The sequence below is a fragment of the Corvus hawaiiensis genome, chromosome 15 (assembly GCF_020740725.1).
Source record: "Corvus hawaiiensis isolate bCorHaw1 chromosome 15, bCorHaw1.pri.cur, whole genome shotgun sequence".
NCBI lineage: Eukaryota > Metazoa > Chordata > Aves > Passeriformes > Corvidae > Corvus > Corvus hawaiiensis.
Window position 1 is genome coordinate 20434684 of NC_063227.1, and position 20498 is coordinate 20455181.

The 20498-nt window shown below is 42.4% G+C and overlaps 1 long non-coding RNA gene across 7 annotated transcripts in view; it reads right to left on the bottom strand.

The window, feature by feature from the left end:
* LOC125333549 overlaps window positions 1-20498 on the bottom strand; it is a 135278-nt gene that overhangs the window by 76754 nt on the left and 38026 nt on the right. For 3 of the 7 annotated variants that reach the window (XR_007206907.1, XR_007206905.1, XR_007206909.1), the window contains one exon: window positions 15947-19355. The exons of 2 other annotated variants lie outside the window; for them this stretch is intronic. This is a non-coding gene — a long non-coding RNA (uncharacterized LOC125333549). Of the gene's footprint in view, window positions 1-15946; window positions 19356-20498 lie in introns of those variants that run through there. 2 more of the 7 variants (XR_007206906.1, XR_007206908.1) reach the window with 2 other exon arrangements.

Consider the following 20498-nt stretch of genomic DNA (forward strand, 5'->3'; position numbering starts at 1 on the left):
CCTTTTTAGCAAACACGATAATCTCATCTATGCAAAGATGACAGATGCCATCAGACACAGCTGCTCTCAACAGCTGAAGAATCTGCAGCACCTCAGAAGCCCAGTGAGCTGGAAGGGTGCTGCTGGCTCACCCTTATCTTCTGAGATATCGCAAAACTAAATTTTTAGTTCACATAGTTTAGCACATATATTGAGGTGATTACATTAATATCTAAATAACAATTACTGTTATTCAGCAGAAATTGGTTATTCAAGAAAATGCATAAACTGGAATGGACTTGTGCTGTTAAGAGTTCATTCAAGGATACTCTATTAATGTTACTTAAATAATCAGATTCTGTGCACATTCTTATAAAACCTAAAATAATATGATTTTATATTGACTTACATAGTAAAGCTTTTATGTATCTTGTGATCAGCCACATTACTGTGTAGATGATACCTATACAAATCATTTAATACTTAAATTGATATAAAACCCTGCTTCTGAAATAAAACTTTTGTTCCCAGAAGACGTCTTTCTCAATAGAGCTACATGCCTCAAGAAACAACTCATCAGTAGTGAGAATGCTCTGGAGAAATAATATGGAACCTTCCTCATGGCCTTCCTAACTGCAGTTCTTTTGATCCAAATTGATGCCAACTACCAACTCTTCCAACAAAGATGATACAGATGAAACCTGTGTGAAACACAACACTGAAATACTTGGGGTATTTTTCCCCTCCTTGCTTCAAAAGAAGGGCAAGTTTGCCATCCTGCAATGTTTAACAAAAGTGCATTTAAGTCTGAAAAGTGCATTTAAGTGTACTTTAAAAATATATTCCTGTAAGTGAAACAGATCCGTATCAGGACATTACTAACATTTTTGATTACTCTATAAGCACACAAAAGCAAATGTCTGAAAGACCTCTGCATAGTCTGATAAAAATAATTCTGTGAGGATGCGTGTATCTAATGAAATATGAAGCATAGCCCAAATGCTGTTTGTTCTGCAAATTTGATTTCAGGATATGGAAAATGGTTATAGACAAGATAACAGTCTCCACTGCCCCAGCCTGCATACTGCCTGGGTGAGACAGCTTATCACTGCTCCTTCCTGTGCAGATGCACAGAGATGCACCAGTTGTTCTGCCTTCTACTAATTCAATTAGGTATGAAAACCACACCCTGTTTCACCACACACTGGCAAAGTCTGACACAAACCTGAACCAGATGCTCTGAAGAAAATGTTTATTTTCATTTTTGTTTTAAATAAAATACACCTTTTTTCATAAGTGGAAAAAACCCCAAGCCTTCCTAAGTTCAAGCACTCCACAGATGAACCCAAGCCGTACTGCTTTAAATATTAAGGTTGTGACTCTATCATTTTTTGAGCACATAAGAAGCTAAGGAAGCCATGTGGCTCTTGGGGCGTCTCTGGATACTATAAAAAGGAACATGCAACAATTAACAATGAATTAGTTCTTGACTTTGTTGTGTGAGAGAAACAGAGGTGTGACAGCTTTAGAACACCAGTGAACAGAAGTGCAGTTGGCCACAAGGTGTTCCACTAAGTCATCATAAAGTATGTCAGTAATACTCAGAGAAGGTTTCTCCTTTCTCTCACCCAACTTCATATTCAGTGCTTTTGGCAAAATATGTTCTAACAAGAAGACTTTTCATATTATTATTTATTACCTATCTTCACTCATCTGTTATCAACTTGAAGACAGCTACAGATATTTTTCCGGGGTGAAAGTGCTGCTATGATGGGTTGTATTCCTAAAGACTGCTGAAGGAAAGTTATGAAATATCTTAATTTAGCTACAGAATTTTAGATTAAAATTGAGAGGGGGATATTTTTCTTTTTTGGCCCAAAATAGACAAACACAGACTCTTCTCCCCTCTTTCCCCAAATCTATTCCCAGAGCCATCACAGCACTAAGAATGAGCCACGACTTACGCAAGAGTAACATCACAATAAAACAGGCCCGGCTGTAACGATCTCAGTTCCAGGCTGATGATCTCCAGCCCCAGTTTGCATCACACTCTAAACCCTGGAGTCTGAGAGGACACTAAGCTCTGGCATAGGAAGAGGTGGGAATGAGCAGCACTCATGAGACACTCCACAGGTACAGCTGATGTGTGATTTCGGCTCCGAGAGGACTGTGCTTTTTTAAGAAGCATCTCTAAGTACTCTCTCTTCCTTCCATCAGCATCACAATGTAATTTAGGATGGCTTTATAGGCATTTTTTACCTGGACATCTGAATGGCTTTTAAATGAGCCAGCAGGGTGCTCAGAGACAAGGAGTAGTGTGGGATAGAGCATCCCCAATGGGTTGGGGAGCTGATCTCCTCCCTGCTCAGCACTCAGGACACACAGCCTGGCTCAGTGATACGCTTATCTTTCCTTTTAACGCTTAGTTTAAGGGAGTTCTGTTTTAACTGTTGTAAGTTTTAAATTTAAATCATTCATGTTAACTCAAATTGAATTCTAATTTAATTTTTTTCTCTGAGAATTATTTTAATCACTAATTCATGTGTTATGATTAACTTTTATGTTAAAGATTGGAAGCCAGAAAAAAGGTAAATACGGATTTTTTAGTAATTGAAGATTACATACAAATAAGTAAAATGTGGTTTGCTTCTCCCCCCCACCTTAAATGCAGACTGATGAGTAGACAGGTTTTACTGTGGGATTAACCTGTATTTTCAGCTTTCTAGCACCAGCAGAATGGTACAAACCCACCAGAGCAGCATTGCTGTATCATTTCAGAAATCTGCATTACTAAGAACAAAATTAAATAGAAAGAGAGGGCGGCCAGTTTTTAAACAGCTGTACCTTCAGGACTCCCTGCACGATCCTGCTTTAGCAGGGCTAAGGATTCAGCATCAGTCAGTCTCTGAGGCCAGCGTGCAGGCCAGCCTGCAGGTACAAACCAGAAATGGTCCAGGGGAATGACAGACCCGCTGATGGGACACAGAACCCGTCACACTCCTTTCCTCTCACTGCTCGGTGTTTGCACCAACAGGCCAATGGCCCAAATTCAGTGTGCAGCAGGAGGGTGGGTTTGTGACTCCAACATTCCAAAAAATCACATTTAACAGAACTGCCTGTGGACACCTGGCAGCTACACTAAATTGCTAATGGCTTACTTAAGATCTACTTTTGTCAAGGTGATCCTCCCTGAAAAATTTTTTCTTTTGTTTCAAAAGAAAAGGGTTTTAAAAATATTTTAATCTTTATGCAATGTAGCTTCTAATATATGAACCGTAAGTGTTGCCTTTGCTGATCTAAGTATGATCAACTGGGGTAGATGGGTCCTGGGAAGCCCATTTACTGCATGTGCAAGAGCCAGCTACAGGAGCTGGTTAGTTTTACCATTTTTCTCCTTGCAAAATGCAACTCCCTCAGCATTAAAGGCTTCCCGGGAAGTCCCTTGGTTCCCCGAAGCTGTGGCAGCAGCTGGGCTTGTGCTGTCCCAGGCGGGCACTGCTGCCCTGTGTGCATGCCCAGCTCTCCGAGGGCTCTCTGCACACCCTGCACACCCTGTACCCTGCACACCCTGCACACCCTGAACCCTGCACACCCTGCACACCCTGTACCCTGCACACCCTGAACCCCCTGTACCCTGCACACCCTGCACACCCTGTACTCTGCACACCCTGAACCCCCTGTACCCTGCACACCCCGTACCCTGCACACCCTGTACCCTGCACACCCTGTACCCTGCACACCCTGAACCCCCTGTACCCTGCACACCCTGCACACCCTGAACCCTGCACACCCTGCACACCCTGTACCCTGCACACCCTGCACACCCTGAACCCTGCACACCCTGAACCCCCTGTACTCTGCACACCCTGCACACCCTGAACCCTGCACACCCTGAACCCTGCACACCCTGTACTCTGCACACCCTGTACCCTGCACACTCTGCACACCCTGCACACCCTGTACTCTGCACACCCTGAACCCCCTGTACCCTGCACACCCTGCACACCCTGTACCCTGCACACCCTGAACCCCCTGTACCCTGCACACCCTGCACACCCTGTACTCTGCACACCCTGAACCCTGCACACTCTGCACACCCTGCACACCCTGTACTCTGCACACCCTGAACCCCCTGTACCCTGCACACCCTGCACACCCTGTACCCTGCACACCCTGAACCCCCTGTACCCTGCACACCCTGCACACCCTGTACTCTGCACACCCTGTACCCTGCACACTCTGCACACCCTGCACACCCTGTACTCTGCACACCCTGAACCCCCTGTACCCTGCACACCCTGTACCCTGCACACCCTGAACCCCCTGTACTCTGCACACCCTGCACACCCTGTACTCTGCACACCCTGTACCCTGCACACTGCACACCCTGCACACCCCGTACCCTGCACACCCTGTACCCTGCACACTGCACACCCTGCACACCCCGTACCCTGCACACCCTGCACACCCTGTACACCCTGCACACCCTGCACACCCTGCACACCCTGTACTCTGCACACCCTGAACCCTGCACACCCTGCACACCCTGAACCCCCTGTACCCTGCACACCCCGCACACCCTGTACCCTGCACACCCTGAACCCTGCACACCCTGCACACCCTGCACACCCTGCACACCCTGAACCCCCTGTACCCTGCACACCCTGAACCCTGCACACCCCGCACACCCTGTACACTGCACACCCTGTACCCTGCACACCCTGAACCCTGCACACCCTGAACCCTCCACACCCTGCACACCCTGTACACCCCATACGCTGCACACCCCGCACCCTGCCAGTCACACTTCCAGCGCTCGGAATGCCACTAGAGGGCTCACATATTGGTATGAAATTACACGCATTGCTAGGCAGGACTGAAGTTTACAGAATCTGCATTATTCTATTACTAAAACTCTCTTACACACAGAAGACGTTGCCAAATATGTTATTGTTATGGTTTATGGTATATGGTATATGTTATGGTTTAACTGAAATACAGACTGAAAACGGTCAACAATCAACTGCAGCTGGAGAGCTAAGTCAGCACAGGATTTTCCCTGAAAAGCAAACAGCTGCAGCCCTTGCTCTGTGTACACCAGGATTCACAGTAAATGCAGGTCAGTCAGTATCATGCTATGCCATGGCATACCACAATGCTGTTTTTTTAACTGCAGATTTTATTGGGATGGTTATATTCAGTAATTGCAGAAGTGACAGAGCTGCAGTCTCTGAATGGCTTCATTAAGTGAGAGGAAGGGAGAACTGATTTCCTCCTGCTCCACGCTGATCCCTCCTGTGCTGTGCCACCAGCAGACGGGAGGAGGTGGCAGCAAGTCCTGCACGGGTCAAACCTCAACTGCCCAGACCTGGAGGGGCCAGCACCCAGAACAACTGCAGCACCAGGGTAGCTGCTGGGACTAACATCAGCCTTCTCCCACAGAGAGAACAGGAGAGGAGATCTGGCTGAACAACAATCAACAGCAGGGAAAAGAAATATGTTATGTATGCACTAGGTACATACAGCATATTTTTATTCCTGTCCACATTAAGCTGTGCTCCAAGACAGCAAACCCAATGGGAGTGAAATATATCCATCAATTATTAAAGGAATTAAGTAGAAAATATTTTGATGGCAAGTGATAGACTCTGAACATGTTTAATTTTAGAGAGAAGAGCCAATACTATGTATTTTAGGTAAAAATATTAGTTGACAGTGCATCCCATTTGACTTAAAAATCAACTAAATAAAAATTAACACATCAGCATGAGAAAAAAATTAACAGTCTATGGCAGATGAATCCTCTATTGCACCTGTCCTCCACTGTGCAAAAGAACATCAGCCTGCCACTGATTATTTCTTTCTGACATGATTTATCACCTACTATTCTTTAAACTTGATAAAGCAAATTAATCTTTGATTGCAGGAGCCACTGGAGGTTGTCATTAGTCATGTAGTTTGGTGAGGCTGCATGTGTTTCATTTACCAGTCACAAAGAAATGAAAGCCCAGCAGCCATCACTGCCTGCTTCAACTGCCTTCCTGACCCACCCAAGAGAAAAGACAACTGAATTCCAGACATGGGATATTAAGCAGCTACTCTAGGACTGACCCACATAAACAGAACAGAGTATTTGCTTTTCCAGAAAGAATGCTGATGCCCTGAAACTGATGCTCTTAGGAAGCAAATAAATTCTAATGAACAACAATTTGACCTGATTAACATATATTTCAAGCTAGAAGTTTACTGAGTTGCCTCAATAATGTGATTTTATGTATTAAAAAATGAAAATTGAACCTTAAATAATTGCGTACTCATCTAGAAGATGTATCAGAAAAATCTCAGCCAACCTAACAAATGTGCACAAACTGAAAAAACCCTTAAATTTGTGGGCTATGGCTGGGCCATGCCAAGCTCTCCTGCCCAGTATGTTTCACCTGTCTTCACCACACCATGCCCAATCTCACCACAGCTTTCCATGTCCACCTTCCCCTGGGCTCACTGCTCCCCTGTTGCTCAAACCCACTGTCTCCCCCTTTTCAACTGGTGAGGGTGGGAGCACCTGAAAATAGGGACGAATGACAAATCTGAGTGATTTTATTGACCAGTCTTCACGGCATCACAGAGTCCCTCTGGACAAAGCCCAGGCTCTGGGATTCAGCTCCTGAAGAGCAGAGGTGGCCGGGCCTGGAGGGGACTGGCCATGGCCATGGGCAGTGTCCCGAGCACCCCAAGGCACCAGCCAGGCCGGGGCTTTGGGGTGGTTCCGAGCTCAAGGAACCAGAATGAAACTCTGCACAGCACTGTCCAGGGAGATACTCCCCCAGAGAGGGCCAGGAGCTGTTCAGTGAAAAACACGGAGGGAAAAACAGTGGCCCAACTCCGAGGAACTGTTCCAAAGCAAGGTGTGTGTTTGGGAACCTCGCTGTAACCCAGCCCTCGGTGAGCGGTGCTGCAGCAAAGGGCGACCGGAGCAGCCGCGGGGCAGCCAGAGACACTCGGCACAGCATCGCCTCTGACACCACAGGGACACACAGGCACTGCAGAGACAACATTCCCACGCTGGGAATACCAGGCAGGAGGCACGCCTGAAAAATTGTCCAGCTCATTTATTTACACACATTTAACAGAAACCTCAAACTAGCTTAGGGTCCATCCCTCAACAGCTACTCCAACTGCCAGTGCTACATTTTAAAGCAGTTTATTTAACTGGGGACACACAAAAGCTGCTACTTTTGAAGCCAATCAGAATTTTGGTGTATAAACCCCACACAGTTATGGGGCTAGGATGTCTGACTTTTTCAAGGCATATATTTAGAAATAGTAAATTTTATATCTAGAAATAGTAAGTATGTTTAGAAATAGCACATCACAGTGTGATGTGCTAGGAAGCTCACAGAGCCAGGAAAACAAAGGAACATCATCAAATAACAGGGTGCTCCTAGTGCTGCCATTATTATTTGTATCAAAATTAATTATTGCTACTTTGTGTTGAAAAAATAGCTCAAGCTATTTTTTCAATGTCTATCTACAGCTTGAAAGTTAGATAAAGATTTACAAATTGCTGTGAGGCACTTAATTTGATGTATTAGTGGGGATTTTTTGGTGTTAAACTGAGTAATTTGGAAGTCTTTACGTGAAAATTACATTTCAGCACTAGAGATGCAATTTGTATTCTAGAATTAATAGTAACATATACAGACAATAACTGCAGGAAAAAAATCCTCAGAAATATCACCACAGGAATCTCTGTAGATATTTGAGAAAGCAGAATAAAGAGAGTCACTGAACTGTGAATTATGAAACTAGTTTTCCATACACAAATGCATTTTTAAAAAGTGAGAATCTCTACATTCAGTAGATTTTCCACTTTTTTTTCTTAGTTGCACAGATAATGTTATGTTTATTTAACAGAAATACAAGTACAATAACTTCCTATTCATATATAAATGCACACTTATTGTTTGGCTCCATTGAGAAGCTATAAATTTCATCTATTGAACATTAGCTAAAAAAATTACATGTATTTATCATCTGGATTATTCTCAGATTAATAGAGATAAATGACAAAACATAATCAGCACCAACTCTGCAACTTAATCATTGCATCTGAGCTATAGGAAACACTTAATTACTCTCATTTACTAGGTGCAATCTAATGAGGAGACATTAGCCAAATGAAAAGAATGCAGTACAAACAAACAAAATAGTTATACCATCATTAAAAAGAAACTCTGACAGTGCAGGTGACAGCATATGCAGGATAAATTACCATAATGTCCTAAATGCTGAGCTGTCAGCATGCTAATGCCGCGCTCGGATACCCTGGGAATCTCGGCACTCGAGCTGTCAGAACCAGGGATCATCAATCACCTCCCTGCACTGCTCCGCTCATTATCCCAGCTTTCCTGGGCTCGGCTCTGAGCTCAGTGCGTGCGGGCAGCAAGGAAACCGCGGCCCCTGGCTAGCACCAGCAGAGCGCTGCTCTCAGCATCCCCCGGAGCAGGGCAGAGCACTCGCACAGGCAGGCTGCGCCCACAGTAACGGGCTGAGATGGGCTCTGGCACATCCCTGCCTTCTGCCTGCAACAAACTAAACCCAGCACATTGTCTCCTGCTTACACAGCCACCCACTGCTTTTACACTCATTTTATTTGAACATATTTGAGTCTTGGAATCTTTAAAGGAACACGCAGACTCAAACAAGCCACGCTAGAATAGCCCAGGCAGGCAGGCAGGCAGGCAGGCGTGCCAGGCTTGCCTGTGTCCATCCCCATGTGTGCCAACCACCTGAGGAGAGCAAAAGCACCCTCGGCTTTACAAAACACTGCTGCTCCTGTACATCACTGGGAATGTGTGTGTGTTTAGTACTGGATAATACACACATCCACTGAAGCCATCATCCAGACCAGGGGACAGCTAAAGAATATTGTAAAGCAGTCCCAAAATTCACTAGAAAAAAAGTAAATACACAGTGCATTGGGCCGTTTATAGCTGAGTATCTCTGAGTTAAAATATGTTTCAGGACCTTCCCTTCTCATTTACTCAGGATGATAGGCAGATGTAATGCAGTCACAGCCCCAACTGCAGATCAGGAGAGATGCTTTCCCAGCTGGGAGGGCCCTGCTGGGTATGGGGGCACACCTTGGACCTCAAACCCTGGCATGGGGGATGCCAACAGGGGGCAATCAGAACTTCTGCCATCCTGCACGTTGTACCCCTTAGCTTTGAGAGCAGAATCAGAGCAGGATGAAAATATTTTTAAGTCCTCCTGTACAGCTTTGAAGATATGCCTATAACAAAAGTCTATATTAGGCAGAGCCTGTGAAGAGAGGAGCTGCATCTTCTCAGTGATGGAGTTTTCTCTGATTTCCAGAACTGACTGGACTCCCCAACACTCCAAGGTTATACTAAGTTCTGTTTAGGTGATGCTGGGTGTATGTCCCTTTCAGTGCACAGTGAAACTGGTGGCCCAGCCAGAAGGGGACAACTCACAGAACTCTCTCACGTGATTTTTCTACATTATCTTCTACAACAGAACACAGTTTTTTTAACCAAACCAGTAAACCTACTTCAAGCATCTCAAAAATGATGACTGAGGATTAATAAGTCTGTTGTGAAGGAGCAAATAAAGGAAATGCCCACACAAAGATCCCTGTTCACAGTTCTGTACTGGGTGGCACCATTCTGCAGGGACAGTGCAACCCCCAGTGCAGGACCATCCAGGAGCAGTGCACAGAGCCCTTGGCCACACGGAATTACAGGTGGAGAGTTAATACTGACTGGAGTAGTTGCTTTAGAGTTTAAGGCTGGGTTTTTTCCCTTTCCCTTTAATCAGATAATACCACTTTTGATCAGTAGGTCAATTCAGATTTCTTTACACAGCACAAAACCACAGCATCCGTCAAAAATTTCTGGACCTGAGGATTTTTAGGTTTTTTGGCTTTTTTGGTTTTCTATAATACCAGTAGTGGCACAGTGATGAAACTCAGTGGAATAATACCACTGGTTTTCATCTGACCTTTCAGATTTGCTCTGCTGAGCACAGTAAACATTCATTAAACTTTGAGAACTGCAAAGTTTTAGATACTTGGGGGTGGGTCCAGTTGAGGGTTCTTCCATACACACATTCATCTTCTCTCACCTTTATTTTGAGAATCGAGGTCTTAAGTGATAGAAATGCTAGAGAAAATGCAATGAGGTTGAAAGATGAAACTACTTCATCTATAACAGAGCAACCATAAATCACCCTCAGATTGAGCGAAGAAATGAACTTTAAGAGTGTGAAATGATAAACCTGAGAATTAAGGAACTTTTTAGATTCCAAATGCAAGAGAAGAAATCCTATTATCAAGGAATCTGATTTTCAGGTTCTGCTGTTTTCCATGGCATTAATAATGCTCATTGTTTCCAAGGAGTAGGCCAATGTGCTTTTCCATTAATGTATCTTAAATATTGTTGCAGAAGCACGATCCAGAAAATACTGCTCAGATATGGAAGCCTATGGAAGTGTATTTTATACACTTATACTTTCCCTTTCCTAATTAAGATGTGAGGGGGGAAAAACCCAAACCCACATTAAGGAATCCTGTTATCCAAGATTCTGAGCTTGTCTCTGAACAAGGTAAAAAAGAAACTGGAAGGGTTTTGTTTGTGTAATCCAGTTATCACCTACATACAAATGCGTTTGAGGGGGATAATTAACACTGCACCTTATACTTTGATTCAAGCAGCTCTTCAGAATCTTTTAACAAATATATTACAAAGTCATTTGTTCAGCAGAAGGACAGAAGAAGACAGAAAGGAATGACAGAGAAAGAAATTCTACAGGTAATACAATATTTTTGAGTTGGTTTAAAAGATTCAGAATTTAATTTGGGTGCCTTTTGTTGCCCTTGTAATTTGTGATGGCAATCCTCTGTCAGTGCTTGCATACAGCCCTCGAGAATTCGTGCCAGACACATAAAACCCAAACTAACAAATACTGATCTCCTCAGAGCTCAGCACATTCCTGTGCTTGCACACAAAATCCTGTCACACCTTGTGCAAACCGTGCTGCCCTTCTGAACAACAGAGAGGCCAAAGCTACCATCAGAAAAAACCACTCAGAGTGGGCAGGGAGCTTCTGCCAATCGCTGAGGTTGGAAATAGACAACATTAAACCCTGTTGAAAACACAAATAATTTCCTGGTTTGGATTTTTTTTGAGGCAAAGATTTATGTTACTTGAATTTTATACTTCAGGTGTTTTTCCTACGTTCTACATAGGAATCAGCAATTTCTTTAAAGAGAATTAACTACAATTTGTTTTCCCAAATTTAACAAGTGAGGATACAGACAGAAATGTAACATTTTGAATTCATGTACCATGGATGGACTACGCTTACACAAGGTTCATGTTTGGTAATTTTTAAATAGGACTCTGTTTAAATTGTGGGCTGGTAAAAAACCTCCAACTTCATCAAGCTCCTTCCTTGTGAGGACAAATGGGCTCCTAAAGGCCCTTGCCTTGGTTGCTGATGGACAGCCTTAATTAAAAATATGCCCAAAGTATCTTGCAACCAGTTAACAAATCCATACTTACAGAAAATGAAGTAAGGAAAAAGATCAAGGGAAGTTTAAGAAAAGATTGCTCATGCATGGACTGTGGGTACTGTCAGTAGGTAAAGACAGTAATGTGTGAAAGACCCAAAGTATGTTACAAGTCTTCTCAAGAAAATAACATTTATTGCCTTTCAAAGATGACATATTCTAGTAATTCTGTGTTTATTTGTTTAAGTAGGCTTGAACATCAGATTTTCAATACTAACAAGAGAAAAGAATGAATAAGAATTATTGAAGTGCATACTAAAGATCTTCTATATATTACAGACATGTAATAGGATTTTTTTCCTCTATCATAAGATATTGCAGGGGTGGACAGATAAATTACTGTCTGTATTTATAGAATAATAATGAAAAACTACTCTTAAAGAGAAATCCTTCCAGATCTGTAAAACACTAGTGACAGTAGCAATCAAACTAAGAAAAAGCAGCCAGTCCTTGACTGATAATCTCATTCATTTTTATGACAAATGAAGTACATTACAGGAAAAACAAATGTAAAAAGTTTGTTTAAAAATACCCTACATATTCATACAGTACTGTGTAACAATAAAAAAATTAAATCTAACTAGATAATCATTTGCTTTGCATATAATGCAGTGAGTAGCTATAAAGCATTATCATTGACTAGTATTAAAAAGATATAAATTCAGTTTATTTGAGAGCAGCAAATAGACTCAAGAGATCATAATCTCAAATACTGTTTTTAATTCATGATTATGCTTAAAAGTTACAACAAATATATGGGCTCTGAAGTCCCTAAATTATGTAAAACTAGTTTTCCACAGATGTAATAGTTAAGCATTTGCAACATAGATCAAAATGATTACATTAAAAACTCAAAACACTGATAAAATTCCCTCATTTTAAAGGGTATTAATTTCTTTTTATAAAACATTTCTTAATTCAGTTTTATAATAAAATTACTTGTGAGCCTTTCTAATGACAGACATGGTACTGGCCCATGACCTGTGAGTACTGCACCAAAATAAGGTGATATTAAATCTATGGACTAGCTATTATTTATGATTTAATGAATTGTAACATCTTTTGCTACTTTCTGAGGAAATGAGCAAATCATAATGTCTTTTTCTTCCTAAGAAGCTCTCCTTGGCAGCTATCAATGGAGTGTGACTGTAATTGATACCCTAAGCTGATTTTACATTCTGTTACAAATCCGGGTTCACAAGGTTAATTATGGCCCAGCCACAGCTCATGGGAAACACGAGGCTGCTGTGCCTGCCTGGCTAATGAAGATGTACAGCGTGATCCCAGCAGCTCCCTGACACAGGAGAAGCAGCTCCAGCACCCACACGTGGCACTGACACCACCCTTGGCACCCACCCTGTCCCTTTGAGCGGCAGTGTCGGAGTCACAGCGCCGGTCCCGCTCGCTCAGGGAACAGACTGCTCTTTCTGGTGCCTTTTGCTTCACATTTTTTATTCTATTAAATCCAGGGATCAGTAATTGTGTGTCAATCCAAAACAAGTTACTGATAAATATCCAACAAAATTACCATTGAGGAAGGATCAACACTTGGTTCCATTTTCAGTCCTCTCTTCGGTAACACTGAATCAAAATGTGCAGCAAAGGAGGCTCGTTAATGATACACAAGCACAAGAGATGTGAATTTTAAAGACATCTGAAAATTACTGTAACAAGCCGCTAATAAGGCAAGGGAAGATAAAACAAGCACTACATCATAAATGAACAGTTCAATGATTTCATCCAGAAGATCAGCAAAAGAAAGACCTTCTTCCACACCTCACACACAGCACACAGTTGTAGTGCAGAAGAAGGGGGGTTACAATTTAACAAAAATCTAAAATGACAAAGCAGGGGAACCACTGGACCAAGTTTCCCACTCAGCACTACAGCAACTGCAGAATCTCACTCTCACACCCACTTTCACTACCTCAGAAAAGAGCAAGCAGGGAAGTGCTGCAGAGGCACCGAGAGCTTTGTTGGGTGCTGTCTCCGTGCCAGCTGCACTGAGGCAGCACAGCAATGTCACAGAGAGCCTCAGCCACCCAGGGCGTGCACTGCAGAGCAGCCAGAGCCTGCTCAAAATCAGCTTCACTTACATTACAGAGCACAGTGGAGCAGTAAAATCCTCTTTGGAGTACTGACTGCAGTGCACTCCTTAGGCAAGCTGCAATCACTGAGGGATCAGGACGTGAAACCAGGCAGTGAAAGGAGCAGCAGCAGCCTCAGCTGCTCTCCCAGCTACCTCAGCAAGGCTGCGCCATCGGCAGGAACACCACTCCCTTCTGCACAAGTCCTACCTTCCTTTGCTCTCCAGATGGACAATATGTCATTTAGAGGTTATTTTCAGATAGAAAAATGAGGCAGAAATCTCATTAGTTATACTCCATATTCATAGATTCACAAATATTAATACAAGATTTTAAAGGGGAAATGCAAAACTGACTTTTACATGATTCAGTCATGTTAAAGAACAGTTAAAGTCTCTAAAGAGACCTAAAATATCCAGAAGGAATCTCGTGGATGCCGAATACAGTTTCTTACCAATACAGGCAACCATGTCCCTTAATCCTTTTATAAACCACTGAAATTTCATTTCAAAATCTGGTAATAATTTTCTCTCCATAATTCCCCCTCTGGGAGGCTTTTCTGGATGAGCCTGGATGTTTTGAATTTCTAACCAAAGGTTTTTGATAGCCATATCCATTTGTTCCTGTGCCAGCAACATCCTTAATTTAAAAAGCTCTTTTACCTCCCCAGCATTTTTAGCCCTGTCCCCTCCCTCCCCCACACACTTACGGCGATCGATCCTGTCCCATCCCGGCCCTCATTCCCAGGGCTCCCCAGGCAGCCAGGAAAGGTTCCATTAGATGTCTACAGCCCTGCTGCACATCCCTTCTGCTTTGAAGGACTCTCTCTAGGAGCTGTAAGCAAGGTCAAGCAGAGGGGGTGAACGTTCACACAGCTGTTACTTCACATTTGCAATGGGACAGGCCAAAGGAGGTGACATTTTTTCAGGTAACATAAACTCCATAAATGGGTTTAAAAAAGGAAAGCAACAAATAAATTGAAAAAAATAAAGTTTACAACTTGCCGTTGTGGCATTCACTGGTTAATCGATCCATAGAAAGCTTATTTGTCTTCAGTAAAACTACATGAAATCATCAAAAAAAGACTATTAAAGAAAATCCATACTCAGCATTAGTATGTGGCAAATATTAAAATGCTCAAAAGTGTACGATACTTTAAGGTTGAAAAATGAAGAAAAGTGCTTGCTGTCCAGGGAAAACCTGCAAAGTCCAGAGTTCTGGCCCTTAAAGAAATGTCTCTGACCCAGCATCAAGTATCTGTGTCTGTCCTCCTAAAATAATGGAAGAAAAGTGAAGGCAAAACTTCGGCCTGCCATCACAGAGAAGAAATCTCTGAATATATAAAAATCTACTACAAAGTAAGCAAAACTATCTACTTAACAGTGGCAAATCTAGGACCAGATTGACCAAACTACTTAATATGAACTAAAGAGTGGGCATTATGTGCTTATTTCCCTTTTCCATGCTTCATTGCTGAGTCTTACAACGTATTAAAAAGGACTATTTGTACTTAAGGACATTAAAGTAATCAAAAAATAAGGTTCGTGTCCTGAAATGTCCCTGCCATTTCTGCTAGTTTAGTTTTATGTTAAGTGAAAGCAAGATTTCCTATTGCCATCATAATCCCCACGGTGGATGAAAGGTAGGAAAATGTCTACAGAGCTGTCCTATTTGGAAGATTTTCCTTCCCTTCCAGGTGCTGTTCTCAAAGCTGGGCGCTCTGCAATGCTTTAGCTGGATAAGGAGCAACGCAAACGCTGCCTGTATGTACACACCCCCTCTCCGCGCAGGTAAAGAACCCCGGAGATTCCAGGAGGGAGATTCCAGGAGGGAGATTCCAGGAGGGAGATTCCTCGGGCTCCTGCCCCGTTCTCCGCGCCGGCTCCACCCCGGCTCCATCCCGGGGCTCCATCCCAGTCCCACCCCGGCTCCATCCCGGCTCCTTCCCGGGGCTCCATCCCAGTCCCACCCCGGCTCCATCCCGCAGTCCCGGGGCTCCATCCCGCGTCCATCCCGGGGCTCCATCCCGCAGTCCCGGGGCTCCATCCCAGTTCCATCCCGGCTCCATCCCGCGTCCATCCCGGGGCTCCATCCCGCGTCCATCCCGGGGCTCCATCCCAGTCCACCCCGGCTCCACCCCGCAGTCCCGGGGGAGCACCAAGCCCAGCGCAGTGCAGGGCCCGGCTGCTGCACCAGGAGCACGAGGAGGAACGGTTTAAAATGTTTTTTGCCACTCTGTACTCAATACGGGTAATCAATTGAGATAAACTACGGAAAAAATTCCATCAGCTGCTATGTAATAACTCCAGTTTAATAATCATTGAACACAGTTGTAGCCAAAGTACTGCAGCCTTAAATCAAAGATCACTTCATATCACGAGGTCTTAAGGGACAATTTTGTCTAAGAGTATATGTGGCATGCTTAGATATTAGCATAAAACTACAGTCACTACAGTTATTTTCAATACAAAAGGTTCTCTACAAATCAAAATTAAATCCCCTTCACTTTATTCAGAGTAAATGGCTGCATAAGGATGCAAACAAATTAACTGAAAGCTTGAAAGTCAAGTTCTCAATTACTATTTAACAGCAACTTTACTATATTTGAATATAATTTACTGTATACTTAGCTGTTTTAAAATGGAATCCAATACTGTATAATAAAACCCCAAATAGCACAACACATGATTTATGATGATGCAAATGTACAAATACTTGGGTCTGAATAGTGCTGTTTCTGGATATATTGCTAACTACTGTACTAGCCTAACATCTAATAAATCATTCATGAAAAGCCAAAGTACACAATTTGCTCTGCTACTGCTCAAAATCTGCCTGACTCTGAAGGCATGCTGACACGAAGACTTCAGAGCAGCTCTTATTCCCAGTTACTAAAAGTTGAGAACTCTCACTTAAGTGAAGGTCTTTTTCTATAGACACAGGGAAAGAGGTAAAACTGAAAAAGTTCTAAATAGCAGCCTTTACAATTACGGAATCGTAAGAAAACAGGAGTTTGTCAGTTTAAACATGATCAAAAACAAAATTATTTTGCTGACCATCCATTAGTTAGCAATGTTGTGAAGTAGCACCACACCTCTATGTGTAAAAATATAAGCCATCTGCAGTATCAGAGAAATACAGATCTATAACATCATCTGTGTAACAATGATGAAGTGCTCTATGCAGAGTGTTCTATTTGCAGCAGTGATTCATGGTGCTGGGCAAAAAAACGCTGACACTCGGAGAAGATATTTTCCCGTAAAAGGTTGAAGTCCTTAAGCAGCAAAAAACACCAACGTCCATCATCTTTAAACTCTATTGATTTCTGGTGAAGATTTAAAAGGCTGTTTACTTATTTCCCATCATTTCTGTCGGAGCTGTAACAATTCTCTTCCCACTGAATAAACCTCTCATGATCCTCCTGGTGATTAAGGTCAGACAAAATGTCAAACTCCTAATGCTAAGTGCTTTCACATTAAAAATTAATACCAAATCACCAAGTAAAATCCAAACAAGAAGTCAGACATGTAAACAGAACACAACAAGGGCAATACTGACCATTACAAAAAAGAGCTGTAATGCATACATGAAAAAACACTTGGCAACAGGTAAGAGCGCATTCTTTCACTTTTGCATCTTTAACCCCCTTCCTTACCTTAAGAGTTATTGTACTGTGTTTGAAACAATCCTTTTAAAAATCCTTTTTCCATTAAAGCTCACAGTCGTCTCCTCTATTTACCCCCAAATGCCATTTACTATATAACTGAAGTATTGCAAGGATTGTTTTTATTTCATTCTGAACTTCATCCAGGAAGCAAGGATTATTTTTACAGCTGCTGCTGAATACAAAGCCAGGATACAGGTAACAAAAAGACAGCCTAAGGACCCTCTAAATCAAGCTCAAACTTATTGCTAATTATCTATGCAGTATTTTAAACCATTGAATATATAAATACATCAACAGAGGAATGCAGAACAGAGGCTGCCCAGGGCTTTTTTTGTAACTGCTGCTTCAGGCAACCAGACCATATTACTTCATACATAAACTTATCAAGTACAATCCTAAAACTAACTATTTCCTTCAGCCTTTTAAAAATATCCCTCATACCCTGAGGGAAAGCATGAAACCATCAAGTGTAGAACCAAACTGTAGGGTTTGGAAGCCTGCAAGTAACTACAGAACAAACCACGAAGGTAGATCTCAAATAAAATACCAAGACAGCCAAGTGTAAACACTGGTTTGGTGTAACTAAAGGAATTTATTCCAGCAGGTTACCTTTAAAGTTTTGGTCCACCTTGCCAATTGACATAGAAAAGATTGCTCTAGTTTAGAAAGCATGAATATAAATGAGAGATTCACAGGTGCTAGGGTGAGGAAAGGATCTCTTTATCCTGCCTGTGTTCTGAATGACAAAACTGAAGCCATTTGTGCTTTTCTAATGTTGTACCTAAGGAATTTTCAGTCTTGTCACCTCAAGTATGCTGGATTTGGGTGGGATGGAGTTAATTTCATTCACAATAGCCAGTATGGGCTGTTTTGGATTAGCCCTGGAAGCAATGTTGATAATCCAGGGAAGTTTTCCTTATCTCTGAGCAGTGCTTACACAGAGTCAGGGCCTTTTCTGCTCCTCATCCCACCTCACCAGTGAGCTGGGAGGGGACACAGCCAGGACAGCAGACCCCAGCTGAACAAAGGGCTGTTCCAGACCACAGGATGCCACGCTCAGTAGTAAACTGGGGGGAGGTTGGCAGGAGGCCACTGCTTGGGGACTGGCACACACTATACCCATGGAATAACTGGGGTGAGCCGTTGTTCCCATTCAATCATTTGTCTTTCTTGGGGTTTATTTCTCTGTGTTATTTTACTTTTCATTACAAATGGTTATTATGTTACAATTATTATTATGTTATTTCAATCATTAAACTGTTCTTATCTCAACCCACAAGTTTTCTCACTGTTCCCCTTCCATTTCTCTCCCCAGTCCCAGGAGCAAGGGAGCTGCTGTGTGGGGCTGGAATTAAACCACCACAGAGAGCTGCTCCACCAGGCACTTGCCCAGCATTCCCAGTTTGTAGTGCAAACAGCTCCACTTCTTCACACTTATTCACACTTTTACTATGCCACTAGGACTGTTTTCTGTGCACCTGCCCAGAAATTGATGAAGACAGTAAGAGTCTTGCAGGTGGATTTGCACAAGCAATATGGATGTGCTCGACTTTTAGCCAAGTTAGCTCCCATCTCAGCAAGAACAACCAGTTCAAGGCCAGCTTCTGTCAGAGCTGTGCTTCGTCTGTGCTTCGTGTACGGAAAGGTCAAAGTCACTGTGCTGACAGGTGCCAGGAGGTATGGCAGGAACCAGGACAGTGATTCTGTGATAGGCTTTAATATCAAGCTAGGAATATTAACAAAATGCAATCAGTTTCTACCACAGATCATAAAAAAACCACAAAATGCAGTAAACCCAAAGTTGTTACTCTTCTAATTAATAACTCTCTGGTTGGCTTTAAAATCAAAATTACTACAAGGGAATTAGGAGCTGTTTGTTATATGCAAACTTCTCTTTTTTTGAGTTTTACCTTGCTCCCACAAGACTTTGATGGGAGTCTTGAGAAGGGTCCATGAAGCAGAAGTTGTTTGGTTTGTCGAGCAGACAGGAGACCATGGACAAACTGTTATCCAGGCCCACAGCCCAGCAGTGCTGTAACAGAGAGAACAGAGAATGCAGAGAACCCTTCTGCATTCGTTCCATGAAGTATTGAATGAGAAATTTACTGTTCCCATAAAATACTCCTTGGGAAGCACAATGAGCAACACAACTCTTCCTAAGTGTGTGTTGAAACTCTGTAGCTGAAACTATCAGAAAAAAAATATTAAATAACCATCATTAATTTTGCTATACATTGTAGTGGAATTCGATACGTGGCTATCTAACCATGCACCGTGTGCTTGGATGCCAATAGAGATTACAGAGATTTAGCAGGAATCACACCACGGGAATGTGTCAGTCAGGGAAGTGAAGCACACCAGCTCAGAACAGTGCCCATGGTACTGAACAGCACACAGCCTCAGCTAAGCACATTAACACATCTCTGCAGTATTACAATTTCAAAACTTGGTCTAAAAATTGTGCTTACCCTTGCTTTAAGATTAAACATTATAAATGTTTGATATAATTTTAACACAAATTATTTTCATGCTTTATCTTAAGCATTTTAAATATTTCAAGATCACTTCCTATGTTCATGTGTATACTGTTTAATATTTCTTAAATATTCAAATTCAGATACAAACATGTAAATGCTTTAGAACAAACCTTGCATTTCTGATTCAACTAAAATTTTTTCTGTGCCCTATACTTGTTTTCTTCTATATTATAAATCACTAACAATCTTGAATCATAAAGGTTTGCAAAATGTCAAAGAATCCTTATTTCCTGCCTGTAAGGCAAAACTATATACAAAGGTTTTCGGGTTTTTTGTTTATTTCAGAATGAGTAAAACTGCCTAATGAAATAATGATTTGTAGAGGAAAACGTTACAGTTTACCAAACAAAAGAAACTATTGCTAAGAATCTTTAAAACAACACATCTTAGTTGGAACTGCCAGACAATCTTGCTACACTCTTTTCCATGATGTCCTTGCCACAATTAGTCAGGATAGTGGTTATGATCCCTACCTCAGGATCACTGGATTTTATCTGTAAATTGATGAGTGTTAAATATTGACGTTTATGATGCCCTCCCTGCACCCCAGACAGGAACACCTGTCTGCACAGAGCTGCTCTCATGCTCTCAGTGTTTTCAGCAGAATCTGACATCTGGATTTGATTTGGTGGCCACGT